The sequence below is a fragment of the Lactuca virosa genome, chromosome 8 (genome assembly GCF_052849685.1).
Source record: "Lactuca virosa cultivar CGN04683 chromosome 8, Lactuca_virosa_CGN04683_v6, whole genome shotgun sequence".
Classification (NCBI taxonomy): Eukaryota; Viridiplantae; Streptophyta; class Magnoliopsida; order Asterales; family Asteraceae; genus Lactuca; species Lactuca virosa.
In genome coordinates this window covers 132,986,296-133,005,316 of record NC_136433.1, presented here as the reverse complement: position 1 = coordinate 133,005,316, position 19,021 = coordinate 132,986,296, and positions in this window count along the sequence as shown.

The window sequence follows — 19,021 nt, the reverse complement described above, 5'->3', positions numbered from 1 at the left end:
GAGTTCACTGTACATACCGAAAACGGGAAAACCCGATCCAACTCATCGAGTTTCCAGGGCAACTCGTCGAGTTTTCCCCTTTCTTAACATGTTCAGTCCTTTCAGTCGAATCCAAAACCCCAAACTATAGATCCTGTCCCTTAAGATTGAAATACCACGTAAAGTTGCAAACTTTACGTACATGCATGGTCTCAAGAGGCTAAAACACTAAAACTAAGTTTCATACAAGTTTTAGGGCATGGAGAAGGGCTAAGACTAGATAAAGTGAGCAACTTTATGTCCATGGAGGCCTAGAGGTGTCCAGATCTGAAACCATATCCTCATGACAAGTTCAAATTCGACAATGACACCATTATGCACCAAAAGTGACCATATACTTCCATAAGAGGATATCTAAGCAAATAAAGGTCAGGGTAGCAACTTTATACCTCAAGATGGTGGCCAAAACAGAGTAGATGTTGGATCTACTGCTTCTCTCTTTACTCCACCCTCTTCAAGCTTCAAAATGCTTCATAACCACACCAAAATCACTCTCCAAAGCTCTCTCACACACTCAATAAGGTATAACGCTCGAACTAGGGCTTCTATGGGCTGTAAGGACGATGAGGGAGGCTACAAATGAGCCATAAGTTCTTTATGTAAGGTACAAAACCCAAAAAATTAGGGTTTTCCTTTCCAATGTCTACTCCTCGAGTTGGGGCCTTCCAACTCATCGAGTAGACCCTAAGTACCGCATCCAAAAAGATCTCAACTCGTCGAGTTGGGGCTCCCCAACTCGTCGAGTCCTAGTGCAAAACCCTAAAATTTTGAGAAATAAATGATACCTGAAACAAGCGTTACACGCAACATCAAGATGACTCTTCAATATGAGGGAAAAGGGTATGTCCTTGAAAAACAACTTGTTTAGGTCGATGAAGCCACTGCTACTCCTGAAGAAATCGTCTCCTATAAGAAACATTATGATGATGCAACAAAGGTTGCTTGCATCATGGTCTCTACTCCTATTAGTGCTCTTGTCCTTTCCATTTGGCAAAACAAAGGAAAGAAGAGAAAGTGTGCTCCTAAAACGAACTGGAAGGGCAAGACCCATGTTAGATCGTCTAGCAATGGCCCAAACGCAAAGCCTAGTTCTGACACTTCTTCTGTTAGTGATCCCAAGGAGGACAATTGCTTCTATTGAATTGAAAAGGGCCATTAGAAACTAAGTTTCCTTAAGTACTTACAGGACATAAAGGATGGAAAGGTGAAGCAATAATCGACAGGTATTTACCCTATTCATACTAATAACTCACAATCTACTCGTTCTTGGGTCCTTGATACAGGATGTGATTTTCACATTTGTTCTGATTTGTAGGGCTAAGAGAAAGTGAAGAGGTGGAGCATGGAAATATGAATCTAATCATGGGAAATAAGCGATCTTCTCCTGTTACCAACATTGGAATTTATAGTCTTACGCTTGGTGGTGATGTTATATTAAATTTAGTTGATTGTTGCTTTTAATCAGTAATGATGCGAAACATTATTTATTTTCATGCACTATTTAGACAAGGTTTTCGATATTCATTTAATGATGTCAATGGTTCGATATTCGTTTATAAAAATGTTATTTTTTATGTTTGAAGCTTTGCCTTGTAATGGCGTGTATGAAACTATGATTTGTGTTGATAGCTTAGGTAATAATGTATTTCATATTGATTCATCTAATGGTTTATACAAGGCATGCTTATGGCATTGTCGTTTTGGGTACATTAACAAGAAACGCATCGGCCAACTCTAAAAGGATGGAATCATTTGACTTAAGTCCAGATGATGAATGTGAATCTTGTCTTTTGGGCAAGATGACAAAATCACCTTTCATTGGATCTTGTGAAAGAGGTGAAAGTTTGTTGGATCTCATACACACAGATGTGTATGGACCTTCAGATCCACAACAAGGGATGCTAGTCGATTTTATGTAGCATTTACAGATGATTATATCAGATATGGTTATATCTACTTAATCAAACATAATTCAGAAACCTTTGAAAAGTTCAAAGAGTTTTAACATGAAGTCGATAATCAATTAGGCAGGAAGATAAAGATGTTTCGATCTGATAGAGGCGGAGAGTATCTTAGTATCGAGTTCTACGACTATCTCAAGGAATATGTAATAGTTTCACAATTGACTTCTCCTAGGACACCACAACTTAATGGTGTGGCTGAGAGGCGTAATCGGACCTTGTTAGACATGATTCATTCCATGATGAGTCGAGCTTTTCTTCCCATTTGTTTCTGGGGATATACCTTAGAGACATATTTCCATATCCTAAATCTTGTCGCTACTAAGAAGGTTGCCAAAACACCTCACGAGAGACTCGTGACAAGTTAAACCTAGAAGTAGAGATATATTATCGTTGGCTACCCACAAAAGTATTTTTTGGATGTTTGTTCTACAGACCCAATGAGAACGTGGTCTTTGTAGCACGAGAGGAGTCTTTTGCGAGAGAGAGCTTATATGCAAAGAGGACCATGGGAGTACAATTGGCCTTGAAGAAATTCAAGAGTCAACCAGTAAAGGAACCTTAGAGGATACTAGCGCTCAACCATAGGATGAGATTCCTATTGAACAAATTAACATGACCTATTCGACGTTCTAGTAGAGTTAGCGTACCACCTGAGTTCTATGGTTTCCATATAACTTCAAATGGTGAAACGTTTGTCAGTGATCCCATACTGGTAAATTTAGATGAACCAGCTAACTAAAAGGAAGAAATGGCAGGCCTTGAAGCTGCCAAATGTAAAGAAGCAATTGACAGCAATATTAAGTCCATGTATGATAACCATGTTTGGAATTTGGCTGATCAATAACCTGGTCGAAAGACAGTGGGTTGCAAATGGATCTTCGAGAAGAAGACCAACATCGATGGAAAGGTGCACATTTTCAAGGCACGACTAATTATGAAGGGCTTTAATCAAACCCCAGGGATTGACTATGATGAGACCTTTTCACCAGTGGCCAAGATAAAGTCTATTAGGATAATGCTCGTCATAGCTTCCTTTCATGATTATGAAATCTACCAGATGGATATCAAAACCGCTTTCTTTAATGGGAAGTTGGCTGAAGATGTTTACATGGTCAACCAGAGGGTTTTGTAGTTGCAAAGTTTCCTAATAGAGTGTGTATGCTTGAGAAATCCATTTATGGATTGAAATAGGTGTCTCATAGCTATAATTTTTAATTCCATGAGAAAGTCAAATAATTTGGTTTCTCTATGAGTGAGGATGAGTGTTAGGTGTGTCAAACCCAACAAATAATAGGGGTAAAACAGACTCCAAACACACGACTTTAATGCACTAAAAAGTAGTACAAGGCAAGCAGGGTCGAACCATAGAGACACGGGATAAAATTCTATACCTCTTTACGCGAGGTACTTTGGTCACAAAGGGGGTTTTATTTTCAAATGTAAAATAATTAAATAACAATCTACTTTAAAACCATGCACAAAATGAAACAAACTTGTAAACAATTTGATTGAATGGTTCTAGTTCTTGTTCTCAATGTTGTTGTTCAACTTGATTATGACTTGATGTAATTCATGATTGCTATTCTGAGTTGGTACTGAAATATATTAACACACTCTAATTCCTCTCGCTTGCCAAATTTTATCTAACCAAAACACGCTCTTTGACTAGACCTAGCTTTACTAATTTAACCTAAACACGCTCTTAGATTGTATTGAAAAAATGTATTAAGTTTTGTACAAGCTTCCCAACAATGTTCATTTCTTCTCTTACGCTCGGAAGTGTGAAAACATGTGATATATGTTTTACAATAAGAAAACTTATTGTTTGTTACTAATTATTAACTTAATAGAACGATTAGGTGCCCTAAAAGTTAATCAACTACACAAAAATTCAATTCATGAAAGTGACCAATCAAACACAAATCAAGTACAAGGGTTCTAGTTTAAACAAAAACATAATCACTAGAATAGAATCACAAACCAAACATCAAATCATATGCTTCAAGTCAAGCAACCAACATGTTTTGAACAAGAACTAGAAATTAAGGTTTCTTAGCCACACATGGCTAAGAACAAATCAATCAAAAAGAAAGATGGAACTAGAAATGTTTAGTACTTACAAATGGAAATCAAAAGTGTTTGCAATTATTAGGTCTTCTCAAAAGCTCCAAGAAATCTCCCCAAAATTGCCCAAGATCGCCCGAAGTTGCTCCAAAACTGTCTGTCTCTGAAAAATGGCAGCCTCCCTTGTTTTATTAAGTGCTCACGTGTTTTCCATAAGACTATGCGTTTTTAGCATGGTCATGCCTTTTAACCATGTGTTTTTGGCATGGCCATGTGTCTTGACCATGTGTTTTTAGCATGGCCCATGCTTTTTTCTAAAAGTCCAATAAGTCTTTACTGTTGGCTCCTTCTTCGGTCTAGCTTCACCACGAGTCATGTTGCTCAAATATAAGATGAGAAAGGACAAACACGACCTGTGTCGGTGTGACATGAACCGTGTTTCAAATGTAGTCCTTTGCTATGATGATAATATAACAATGACTCGGGTTATGTCTTCATGTTTTCTTACATGGCATGACCGGTACATCTTCTTTTCATGCTCCAGAGCTCCATGCTCCAAGCTCCAAGTTCCATGGTCCATTCTCCATGCATCCAAGCTCCAAGCTCCACGGTCCATAATGCCTGCAAAATAAATCAAAAAATAGTGAAGTACTAGACATTCTTAAGGAAATATGCTATTGACCAAAGAATTAACTAAATGCAAGAACTGTGAAGTAGAATACTATGAAAGGACGAAAATAAACATGCAAAATAGGTGCATAAAATGGACCTATCAATGAGTCATGTGTGTATTTCATGGCTAGTGGGAGTATAGTAACTTTCCTAATATTGTATGTTGATGACATACTCCTTATGGGAAACGACATTTCGACCTTGCAAGAAGTGAAATCTTGGCCCATGAAGTGTTTCGCCATGAAGGATCTAGGGGAAGCTATCTATATTCTTGGGATAAGAATTTTGAGGGATATAAAGAAAAGACTAAATTGGTCTTAGACAAAATACATACTTAGATAAGGTACTGAAATGTTTTAGTATGGAAAATCCAAGAAAGGAGAGCTACATATTCAAAGCAATGTGAAGTTGAGTAAGACTCAAATCCCTAGTACATATGAAGAGATACCAGAAATAAGTCGAGTCTCATATGCTTTGGCTGTAGGATCGATCGTGTTTGCTATGGCATGTACTCGCCCTGATGTGTATTTTTCTTTAAGCATGGTTAGTCGCTTTTAGGGAAATCATGGTAGAGCTCATTGGATAGAAGTGAAGAACATTCTCAAGTATCTGCGAAGGACAAATGACTTGGTTCTAGTCCTTGGTGGTAGTGATACATTGAGAGTGAGTGGGTATAGTAACGCCAACTTTCAAACATATAAGGACAACCTTCGTTCTCAATCTGGTTGGGTAATCCTATTAAATGGAGGAGCAATGGAAAAGTTCCAAGCAGGACATGGTGGCAATTCTACTTGTGAATCAGAATACATAGCAGCAAGTGAAGCATCAAAGGAAGCGGCTTGGCTGAAGAACTTCATCGGCAATCTCAGATTAGTTCCGACCATTCAGGAGCCAATGGAACTTTTCTGTGATTATGAAGGAGTGGTTTCTTTGACCAAAGAAGTGAGATATCATGGTAAATCAAGACATATCGACATAAAGTACCATTACATCAGACATAGAGTTAAAGAATGTAATCTTATAGTAAAGAGAGTGTCATCAAAAGAGAATCATGTAGATCCTTTAACGAAGGCTCTAAGTAGGGTTAAACATAGTCAACATGCTAGGAACATTGGTTTGAAAGATGATGTTAGTTTTAGTAGTTAGATGATTAATTTGAAACTTGTAACATAATAAATGTAATTGATTTTGGTGATTGAATAATAGAGATTATTTATGAGTATGTTTACTACCTTTGTCAATAATTTATTATTGCGTTTTGATTTGCATGTTTTACTTCTTGAATAACTTGATTATTCGAAACTCAATAGTCGCTCATAATTTAGGAAGTAAATAGTGAATGAAGACTTTCATGAATTGGATTGTATATTGTCTAAGGAGATTAGACATAGAAATTGTGTTGCTGTAACGTTCATGAGTACCTAGAAATGGAGATTTGAGTATTAGATAAACCCACCCTCAGAGAATTACTTCATGAATCCTATCACGATTAATTATGAGACGATAATATTTTATATTTTTAAAATGGAGACATATGAGTTGTAATTTACAAGTCGGTTATGCATTGGTGTTATGTAAACGCTTCAGTAACTTGATGTTATAAAACTTAGTGTCATGCATGATTTGGTGAGTAAATGGTACAAACATATGAGCCAAAGTTTATTCATTCCTTTTTCCCTAACCAGAAAAACAATATCCTCGGTGATTTGGTGTTGACTTATGGTGATGGGCCCAGCCAAGACTAAATTAATGTGTTCAATTAGAAGTCTTATGACGTCATCAAAAATCAGGAAATTGGGAAACAAAATTTGGACAATGAGATTGATTCTAATCCATGTCTCGTTTTCGTACGATATCTGGTAGAATGAATGAATATTTGATCACTTATTTTAGGAATAATGTCTAATCAAATCAGAGACTGAAGTTGCTCTGGAAAGCACCCTTTGCTGTTAGTTTAGAAGTTATACTGACAATGTAGTTATAGACTTATCCAAGTGGGAGACTGTTGGATTATGTGTCTAGGCTAATAATTAAATTGGTATATACTTGAATTATTAGTAAAGTCATTTTGGGTTGCCCTCAAACCTGGTAATTGAATATGATGACTTTAGAGAGAGATACTGATTTATTGATTTATTATATGTTTAATAAATAGCAATAAACGATTTATTAATATATTATGAGAATACTATATTAATTAGAACTAGTATTATTTAATTAAGAATTATTCAAAAATTAATTAAAATTAATTTTGGGATTAATTGGATTAATTAAAAGTGAAATGACTAAAATTGTAGTTGTCTAATTGTTGAACAAAAGAGGTTCCAGAACATTCCATAGGCTATCGACGGTTTTTAGGGATAAATTAAGGATTTTGGATTAATCCTTAAAGATAATTAAGGAGCTACATAATTACCAAATTTGAAATATTAATATTATATTCAAATTAGGGTTTCCAAGGCTCCTTGTATCAGCTATAAATAGAGTTCATTGGCATCATATTTTCGGCTATCATTCCTCCCAAGAGTATAGCCGAAAATTTATCTCCCCTCTCCTCTCTCTTTAAGTTTCCTTAGTTTCTAGGGTTTAGGTGTGAACCATAAGAGATACGAGATTTTGCTTCCAAGAGTTATTGAAGAAGGAATTCATTGGTTATTTACAAGAATAATCAAAATGTATGTAAACCCTATATTTCTTATGATTTTTCGAAAATACTAGGGTTTCCATACGGTTCTTTGATGTTCATAGATTATACCTTTCAATAGTGAAAACATAGATCCAATTAGGTTGCATGTGAACTTAAGAGATAAGTTATTTTCCGTCACATGAATTTTGTAACCTATTAAACCTATCAGCAAGAGGTTGTGAAGGGCGAAGATGTAAATAAGTGATTTGTAACACCCCATTTTGTTTTAAAACTTTTTCATTTGCTATGGTTATCAAAATCATTTCAGTTGTTAACCCAAATTTAACAAAAATCGGTCCCACAAAAACATTTACAATTAAAACCTTGGGGGTTACCATTAAGCATCATACAACCATATCAAAAAAATATGAATTTTATTGAAAAGGAACTTAAGAAGTTCCACTCCATTCTCTATCTCTTGACTTCTAACGTTCATCTACCGTCATCTATCCTTAACTGAAACCTGAGATACATGACATTAAAAGAGATACGTAAGACAATAATGTCTCGTGAGCTACGTAGGTTTGTGACCCAAAACATTTATCACATTTTCATCAAAAACATTTCATCTTTGCAAAAAAAAAATATATAGTTTTAGACCATAAAACATTTTTAAGCATTTTCAAGGAAAACTATTTTCATACACATCATAAATATCATTTCATATCTTATCATTTAATTTTAAAAGACATCTTTCTACATTTCTTTCTCTTTTATCAAGGGATAATTCGGGTAATAAACCGTTTCCATTTTTATACTTAGGGTACCCCTAAGTTTAGACCAAGGTGGAAAGAACAAATCAATCTACTAAGGCATCGTGCTAACTAGGACATCTACTTCACGAAGGGGAAGAAGCCACCCCAGTAGATTCTTCTAGATCCCTTTACGGGGACATCATGGCTCGAAAAATATATTCATTCCATTACTTTCCAATTCTTTTCATTACTTTCCAATTCTTTTCATTACTTTTCCATTTATTTTCATTAAATTTCATGTTTTACACATTTCATATGTTAGTATCAAAATACTAATTTCCATACTTAAAGCGTCTATATATCAAAACATTTCAACACGTTATCAAAACAATCGTTCTTCCAAAACGTTATTTGCTTTCAAATACATTCTTACCTTCAAGGCGTTCTTTCAACAAATTCTTTCCAAAAACATTTAACACTTACTTTTCAAAACATTTAATATGTCAAAACATTGCATTTCATTTGTTGGAATAGTGTCTAAGTCCATAACTATTTTGGTATGTACTTGACCCGATTATGAGCATGGTCCTTTTGGGTTGCCTTCACCATAGCAATATGTAGGATGAATTAAGGAGAGAAAGGTTTAATTATGATTTATTAATATATTATAAGAATAATATATTAAAGGAGAAATCATATAGTTTAATTAATATTAGTCAAGAATTAATTAAGAATTAATTTTGTGGCTAAAAGAGATTAATTAAACTTAGGGGACTGGATTTGTAATTATAAGATAATTACAATTGGGCTATGGATCACCTAATAATATATAGGTTGGACGAATTCTATGGGAAGCCCATTAGAAATCGTCCAAGGGATATGTTAAAGGAGTCCATGGGTTGCTTAGGGCCTAAGCAGCCATATTAGGGTTCCCAAGTTGTAAACCCTAATAGCCTACATGTATATAAAGGACCCTTAAGCCCCAAAAACGTGGACAGGTAATCCTTTAGGGTTTCCAGCCGTTTTTGGTGCCTCCTCTTTCCTCCCTCTTCATCCAAGTTGCTTAGTGGTGTTTGTGACTCCATTAGAGGTGCAACACTTGAGGCACTAAGCTTTCTGAAGCCAATCAAAGCAAGGATTGATTGTTATTGCTATATAACAATCAAAGGTAATTACTAAACCCTTATTTCAGTTCTTATTTGATAGATCTAGGGTTTGTAAGTCTTGGATTCATTGCATGTACAATAGAGAAACCTAGATCCAAGCATTAGGGTTTGTATGAGCACATAGGATTGTTCTTATGCTTAAAACCCATCAGTGGTATCAAAGCCTTGATTGGTTTCTGTTGTATGTGATGCAATTGTCGTTTTTCTGCTGAAAATCAATTTTTTTGCCTCTGCCCGACTCAACTCGGCGAGTCAGTATCTGGACTCGGCGAGTTGGCCCTACTCGGCGAGTTCAGGACTGACTCGGCGAGTCCGGGAGTCTGACAGAGTATATTTCGGGATTTACTTGTTGTTTTGCTGTAGGATTGATGCCAAAATCGTTTTTTGATAATAAAATCCGAATTTTATTGTATGTAAATGATTATCCTTACCAAAACAAAAGATAATTTCAAATATTTTGAATAATAGTTTCTTTATATGATAAATATAGATTATTCAAATTATTTGGTAATTATCTTGTGACTAAAATTGGATTAGGTCAAATATAGATAATCACTAAATTAATTGTTTGAATTATATTATTTGTTATTTGATCCCTAGTAAGTTTGAATAGTTTCAAATTACTCCCTTTAGGTTTTATAGTTTAAATTTGAACTTAAAAGTTTTGTTTTTGAAATTTAAATAGTTAAACCCTAATGTTTTGAAAAGTTTCAAAACTTGCCCTCAAGTTTTGGAATTTAAAATTTTGATTAAAAGTTTAATGTTGAAATATTTAAATTCTAAAACCTAATGTTTTGAAATGTTTCAAAACTTGCCCTCAAGTTTTGGAATTTAAAATTTTGATTAATAGTTTAATTATGTAATATTTAAATTCTAAAACTCTAGTATTTTGAAAAGTTCAAATTACACCCTCATGGTTTTGTTAAGTAATTAAAAGTTTAATTAAAAGAGAAAGTTAATAAAACCACCTAGTATTTTAAAAGTGTAAAATACACCCTATACTATATATATGTAACATTAAAAGTCTAATATTATATATATGAGTAAAGAGTCAGTCTTACCGTTAGTAGGCCTCATTCACGAAGCTGGTCTATAAGGGGTGTTTAAGGAAATTGCCTATAAAATGGCGATTGAATGGGTATCCACTCTTACCCACCGCACTCTTGACTAGTGGAGGGTCGTTAGCCGAACGGGTAGGATAGGACGAAACCTTCCATTATAAGTATAATGAAGTACAAAGTAACTAAATGCTTTTACAAATTCCCAATCTTAGTTAATTTAGGGCAAAATGTGAATTTGTATGCTAATCCATGGAATTACACTTCGTACCCTTGTCAAATGTTAGTGGAGCGTGTGTGGCTAACCGGCACACTAATTTGGGATTGACATTGGTGGTGAAGGGTGGCTCGATGTTTATCATAGATCAATGGAGCGTGTGTGGCTAACCGGCACATTGATTAGGTGATAGTAGCAATTGGGTGCAACACGTGATTCGTATGGTTATTCACACCTTGTTTGTGATCCTCGGCATCCCAGTCACAAATAGAAGGGCATAATCGAGATTAAACATGCCATTGAAAAGTTCAATGAATCTCAAAAGATCAAGGAGTTTCAATTCATTTAAAACTTAAATTTCTTTTTCGTTTTTCATGGTGGGAATTGGTAAATTGTCATTTAGCTACCTTCAAATATTCTGCAACTAGATTACGGCATCCCTCTTCTAGGTTGTAGAATGTTGTGTTGGATCCTAGCCTTGATGTTTCATTTGGGTGTTACATCAAGGATTCTTATCAACTAACTTGAATTTTCTCCCATTTTGTAGATGTCTAAATCTTACAATGGTCTTCCCAAGTCCCTTGGAACAAGCTTTCCAAATGAAGATGACGTTCCACGATATGATCAAGGAAATGAGAGTCATGCTTCACTTCCTCCACCTCCTACAATTATTCTCCCTAACCCACAAGTTCAAAGGCTTGAAAAGTTCAAGCTCACTCAAGCCCTTTTGGCAAGTAAACACGAAGATGGGAAACCTGTGTGTGCACACGTCTTAGAGATGAAGTCACACATTGATAGGTTAAGGATGATGGGTGTCGATATCTTAGAAATATTGGCTGTTGACTGGGTTCTTCAGTCACTTCCTGAATCATATAGTGAGTTCGTTAGAGAGTACTATATGATGGACCATGACGTGACCCTCATTGATTTGACCTATTTGCTTATAGCTGCTGAATCATAAATGATTTGGCGTGTTGATCAAGCAAATTTGTCTGGCAAATCAAACTCCCAAACTTCAATGGACATTGAAAATGGTGACATTGGAAATCCGGAAAAGGTAAATTCTGAGAAAGTTCCTTGTGCCATTCCAAAAGAGTCCATCTGCTTCTACTGCCAAGAGAAGGGGCATTGGAGACGAAGCTGCCCTGTTTACTTGAGAGATCTGAGAGATGGGAGAGTCAAGACGTATGGCTCTACTTCAGGTAAAATCTATTAACTAACTCTATAAGTTCCTATTCGTTTATTCTTAATACATGATGTGATAAGATTACATTTTGATGTTTTTGCAGGATCGAAGAAAAGAGAGAAAGCTTAAGGAAGAAGCATGTTGAATCTGATCATGAAGAAATGGATTTCGATCGCATGGACTCGAGGATCAGATTTTTGAGCTGCTACTCTAGAGTTAGGATACAATGATAAGAAATATGAAATAACATAGTTTTTCAGTTGAATTGCATTGTAAGGACAAATTTTTCCGCAATAAAATAAATTTTGATTTTGTCTTATTTATTCATCCTTGCAATGGTGTGTATGAAAAATTGATGTTTGATTGTTTTTATTATTAGCAATAATGGATTCTTAATTATGTTGTTTGTGGAAATGTCGAGAATTTGCCAAATAAGGGAAGATTCTCATCGCCCAAGTTTCAGTTGGACAGAAACTTGGAATCATACAACTAGGTTGCGTGATGAATGAGAAACTTCATATTTGGAAATTAGACTATTTTTGACAAAGTGTCAAGAGAAGGACTAGAAGATCAAGTACACTAGGTTGTGCGTTGATCAAGTCCACCACAAGAGTAATAAAGATATTCATCATGATTTCTAAAGTTTAGTAAATATGGTTATACTTATAAGATTAAGTATAATTCTGAGTTGATTGAAAGAGTTTTAATCAATAGCAGAACGAATAAGAAGAATCAAGTAGGCAGAAAGATAAAAGTTTCTCCATTCTAAGAAGAAGGGAGAGTACCTTTTATTGTGTTTTATGATAAGTCTTAATGATTAAGCACCATATCTCAATTGATCCTTGAAGTGAGTCTTAGTGCTTTTGTATGTCTAAGAAGAGGATTCGAGAATTGTAGAAATGGTTAAAATCGAGAAGTCAATCATACTTCGTTCCAATATCAAGTCTTAGAGTTATATTCCAAGATTGTGAATTGAGTGACAAGTATTTAGTAGGTTTATAACACTCAACAAATGTGGAATTGGAAAAAGTCTTCTTATTCATGCACATTTGAGATTGGTAAGTTGTGATGTCTTGGATAAGACAAAGACCAACTAGAACCAATTATGTGAAGTGATAGTCTTGATAAAAACTACACTAACTCTTGAATATTTGTTTTGTCAAGGAATGTTTCTTGACAAGAGAACCCTATATGTCAAGGAGTCAGTGGGAGTCTTAATGGTCTTGAAAAGTTTCAAGAACAAATCAAAAGTAAACCTAGTTAATCATCATTAGCGCATGACTTGAGGTTTATAACCTATCGTGTTGACATTATTTGTTTCTGTGCCATTCCAATTAAGCTAAATATGTATGTGAGTTCTATGAGTTCTCATTTGAATGCATAAAGACAAAGCACCTTGATCAATGGAAAGTACATTGATATGTAAGGTTGAGTTGCTAAACCACTTGGAAGACATGGTGGGCACTCGTGTTACCATGAGGCAAGAAATCAAGATTGAACAAGTTCAGTCCATATGGTTTTGGATTTGTCGCAAACTTTCGTTTTGACAAATTCACATGGATAGGAACACATACATCATAAAATCTAAGTGTCATAAGGTTTTCCTCCTTCATGAAAATGATTGTGAGGAAATGCTTTCACTAAGAGAGATTTTAAGAAGATAGCAATTGTGAAAATTGTATTCTCAAATTCGATTATGATTACGGCATCCCTTTTCATAGTTCGAATTGTGAGATTTGGCAATTGATCTGAACATTTGGGACTTAGTAACATAAATTCTGAATTGTTTAGACACACATGTGAGCTATCTAAGGCAAAGGTGTATGAGCTTAAACAGCTTAGATAAAAGCTTATCAAAGCATTAGGTATTAGAAATATGAACTTAAGGAATTCAATAAGCATTGTTTTCTAGAAGTTCAATTGTTTTCTGAATACATGTCAAAGCTAGTGGGAGCATAAGTGTTATGCTGGTAAGAAAATAATCATCATGTTAGTGGGAGCATTATTATTATGGTAAGTATTGCAAGTTAGCAATATTAATTATAGAAAACAAAGACTCATTTTGCAAAGTTGCAAGGGTTGAAAAGTTGTTTTGTTATAATTAAGGGAGAGAATATTATACTTCGTTTCAAAAGTCTAAAGCTTAGATCGAGAAATGTTAATAAATTTAGTCAAGGATACATAGTGCATTCTCAAAATTCGATTATGATTACGGCATCCCTCTTCATAGTTCGAATTGTGGGAACAGGGCACATAAAATATTATGGCAGAAGGATGATGAAGTATCATGTCTTTATGTGAGACATTATGCATCGTGTCCAATACGCTTCGGGTATAGGATCGATTGCATATGCTATAATATTTGACCATTCTAAAATTTTCCAAATGCCTAGGGCATTAAGAGGGAAAAGGGACTAGAACTAGTTTTGACTAAAATAATTAAACAACTATCAAAGGACGATCTGAGGTTCACTGAGGATTTGTCGCTTGTGAGTAGTTGGAAGTATAGTACTGGATGGACTATATTGACATTATTATGAATAGATAAGATTCTATTAAGAATGAGTTGTCATATGGCAAATATGGAAATGTTTCCATTAATGGGAGTTGGATATTAAGAAATATGTCTAGATTAGAAACTTTTATGCGAGAAGGATGTTCAAAGGAATGTACTTTGAATGTGAGACTTCACGTCTATGGAATTGTCTTGTAACAATTTCCGATAGAATACCATGTAATTTCATTAGCCGGGTCTTGGTGACTTTTGTGCTATGACATTACGAAAGAATCATTGCATAAAATGTTAGAATCTGACATATTCTAAAAGTAGCAAGAATTTGGTATTCTTATACTAATAATAAGGATTGGGGATTGTGAAATGAGTTTCATTGGAAAAGTTTTCAATTGATCTATTTCACAAAGTATGGACCATAGGAAACCAAAGTGTGTATGCTTGGAGCATGGGACAATTGTGGTTATAATTCGAGTAATAAGTTGATTTTCTGAAACAGTAAGCAATGAATAATGAGTAATCAATATGGTGTTTAAATAAAAGTGTTTTTATTTACGCTCAAAAGTTTTGGGACCATATAGGATTAATATTATTATTGCGTTTCATTTTGCATGTTTTGACTTCCAGAATAACTGGGTTATTCGAACCTCCACAGTCGGTCATACGTTGGAAGTAGGTATGAAGGAAGACTGTCATGAATCTGTCTGTAGATTGTCTAAAGTGTTTAGACATAGCACAAGTTTGCTGCAGAGTTCATGAGTGCTTTGATAAGATTAAAGTATTGGATTAAACTCACGCTCACTTGAATCACTTCATGGTTTTATCACGAGTGATTGGTGAGACGATAACATTGTATATTCTTGAAACCGAGACGTGTGAGTTGTTATTTGCTGGTCGGTTGCACATTGATGATAAGTAAACGCACCAGTAACTTGGTGTTATAAAACTTATTGTTGTGCGTGATTCGATTAGTAGGTGCAAGCAAGCATTTGAGTCAAAGTTTATCCATTCCTTTTACCCAAGGTGGGATAAAAGCGATATCTGTGGGCCCCTCGATGATTTAGTGATGACAAAGAAAAGTGCTCGGCCGGGCCAGGACTGATTTGATTTGTTCAATTAGTCAGTCGTCATAAATCGGAAATCGAGAAACGACACATAGACTGAGAGAATGATTTCAATCCATGTCTCATGTCTATACGATATCTTTTAGAATGGAGGAATATATAATCCCTTATCTAAAGGACACGCGTATCTGATAAGATCAGAGTTGGCAGCGGCTTTTAGAAGCTACGATTGCTGATCGGGTTCTGAAGTCATACGCAGAATAGTTATTAGACTTATCCAAGTGGGAGACTATTGGATTAGTGTCTAAGTCCATAACTATTTTGGTATGTACTTGACCCGATTATGAGCATGGTCCTTTTGGGTTGCCTTCACCATAGCAATATGTAGGATGAATTAAAGAGAGAAAGGTTTAATTATGATTTATTAATATATTATAAGAATAATATATTAAAGGAGAAATCATATAGTTTAATTAATATTAGTCAAGAATTAATTAAGAATTAATTTTGTGGCTAAAAGAGATTAATTAAACTTAGGGGACTGGATTTGTAATTATAAGATAATTACAATTGGGCTATGGATCACCTAATAATATATAGGTTGAACGAATTCTATGAGAAGCCCATTAGAAATCGTCCAAGGGATATGTTAAAGGAGTCCATGGGCTGCTTAGGGCCTAAGCAGCCAGATTAGGGTTTCCTAGTTGTAAACCCTAATAGCCTACATGTATATAAAGGACCCTTAAGCCCCAAAAACGTGGACAAGTAATCCTTTAGGGTTTCCAGCCGTTTTTGGTGCCTCCTCTCTCCTCCTTCTTCATCCAAGTTGCTTAGTGGTGTTTGTGACTCCATTAGAGGTGCAATACTTGAGGCACTAAGCTTTCTGAAGCCAATCAAAGCAAGGATTGATTGTTATTGCTATATAACAATCAAAGGTAATTACTAAACCCTTATTTCAGTTCTTATTTGATAGATCTAGGGTTTGTAAGTCTTAGATTCATTGCATGTACAATAGAGAAACCTAGACCCAAGCATTAGGGTTTGTATGAGCACATAGGATTGTTCTTATGCTTAAAACCCATCATCATTATCATTAAATCATTTTGTCATGTACCTCAAAGTGGGAAACATGTCAACAAGTACTCACCTCAATCACACATAGATTAGCTAGTCATCTTCTAGTTCCTTTCCTTAGAGAAAAACTCTCAAACCACCTATGTAACAAGCACGCAGAAGTTAATAAAATGACCAAAATACCCCTCAAGGCTTCCATTACTAAATTTTATTGCCTCAAACTATTCCTCATGAAAAATTATGAACGTAGGAAAAAAACCACGTGTAAATCCGAGCCTGTATGCAAAAGTTATGAAGAAAACAAGTAACTCTCTAACAGAGCCTTTCCACGGCCATATATATTAAGACATGAAATATCCACGGGTCGTGTTTTTATGTCTTCACACACACAAAACTCAATGTTTCTCAAAATAACACCCTACTTTCCATAGTTCTGGAAGACCCTTTTCTAAATCACTTTGTACCGTTTATTTAGGTTCTCACACATGATTAGGATGTCTTTTATTATCCAAACACACCCCACTTAATCCATTAAGTGCTCATTTAAACCGATAAGTATATAATGATCCTTAAGTTCAATTGAAATTTTAACTAGTCTACCTTCCAATTGCACATTCCAAAGTTCCTAAAACTTGTTCCCCACTTATTGAACAATAACCAACTCCATAGCAAGTGTTTAATTTTACAATGGAATCCTCAATCCCATTATTACACTCTAAATGCTTATAATCACTCAATTGAATGGGTTAAGAGTTCATATTGCTCAATAACAATCTTCAACCCATAATACTTATTCCCAAGTCATCTAATACATCATTGAGTGTTTTCAAGCACTTACCATTACACTAACCTCATGTTAATTCCTTATTGTAGTTATGGAATATCCAATTTCATTCTAACTTTCCCATTTTTCCCTTATAGCCAATAACTCCATTTATCAATCTAGGAATCAAGCAAAACATTATGTTTTGAATTCAAATCATTCAAGAGTGTCCATTCATGATTATGAACTTCCTTTACTCATCAATTGCTCAACTATAAAGGATTCCATTATTTTTATCATATTGTCCCGAATTCCATTACCATTCAATTTTGAACATGATTCTCCCATCATGGATGAATTTTAGCATTCCAATTGGATTAGTTGAAATCAAATATCATCTACGTTATAGAATCCAATCCTAATTTTAATATAAACAAGAAATCCCCAATTTGGATTTCTAGGGTTCATGAGGGTTTTCACCCAAATCCTCAAGTCCATCAATGGGATGATTGGATTGGGATTGAGATCATCAAAACAACTCAATGGAGGTTAGAAAACCAAACCCTAATCTTCAAATGAGATGAAATCATACATAACTCTGAATCCATAGATGAAACTCGAATTCTACATTAAGAGAGGAAGAAAATATACCTTGAACCACTTGATTTCTTCACAACTTGCACCAAATGAACCAAGAATTGAGATCGACTCCTAGGGTTTCTCTTGAGATTGAATCGCCATTTCATTTCCTCTCTTCTCCTTCCATCGTTCATATTTGGCTTAAATAGAAAGCATTCTTATTTTTAGATTGCCATATTTGGTCATTCAAGTTTCCTTTTTTTGGATAAAACCTACCAAACTTCAATATTTATGATTTGGGATAATGACTTAAAAGAGTAATATATTTTTTGATTTGTACACATTTGGTCACTGTGTTTTTTTTTCTTCCACATTTACTCTTTCAACTTGTTAAACTATACACATTCAGTCCTTATGAACGGTTACTCCAAGTTATCCGGTAAAAATGACTTAATACGGTAATATATTTCTCACTTTATATACACTTAGTCCTTAATATTTTTGTATACATTTAGTCTTTAATATATATATTTTCAATATAGGTCACTTTTGTTTTTGTACTCATTCAGTACTTATGAATGATTTATTTAGGTTTTTCTTACGACATTTTACTTGGGACAATCATTAATGAGGTGTTTGGGGATTTTGATGCTTATATCCATCGCGACCCCGACTACTTGGTTGCTTAGGTAATGTGTTCTGAACATCATAACTTCTTCATACGATCTCAGATTTTAATGATCTTTATATCCATACGTTTTTTATGAATGTGTGTATAGATGTTTTTTTTTATAAAATTGTAAGTAAAAATATATTACATTTTAACGGGATTAATCTTAACGAAAGTTGCAGTAGACTCAAAAAACGAACACGTGGATATAAAGATCGTTAAAATCTGATATCATATGAAAAAGTTACGACGTTCAGAAAATAAGACCCAAACCTAACCACAAGACCTACACAACCAAACAGTCGAGATCGCGATGGACATAAGCATCAATAGCGCCAAACACCTTATCAATGATTGTCCCTTGTGAGAAAAACCTAAAGAAATCATTCATAAGTACCGAATTTTGAAACAAAAAATATTAAGGACTAAATGTGTACAAACATATTAAGGACTAAATATGCACAAACATATTAAGGACTAAATGTGTACAAAATAAGAAATATATTACCCTATTAACTCATTTTTACCGGATAACCTGGAGTAACCGGTCATAAAGACTAAATGCGTACAGTTTAACAAGTTGAAGGGGTAAATTTGGACGAAAAAAAAAAC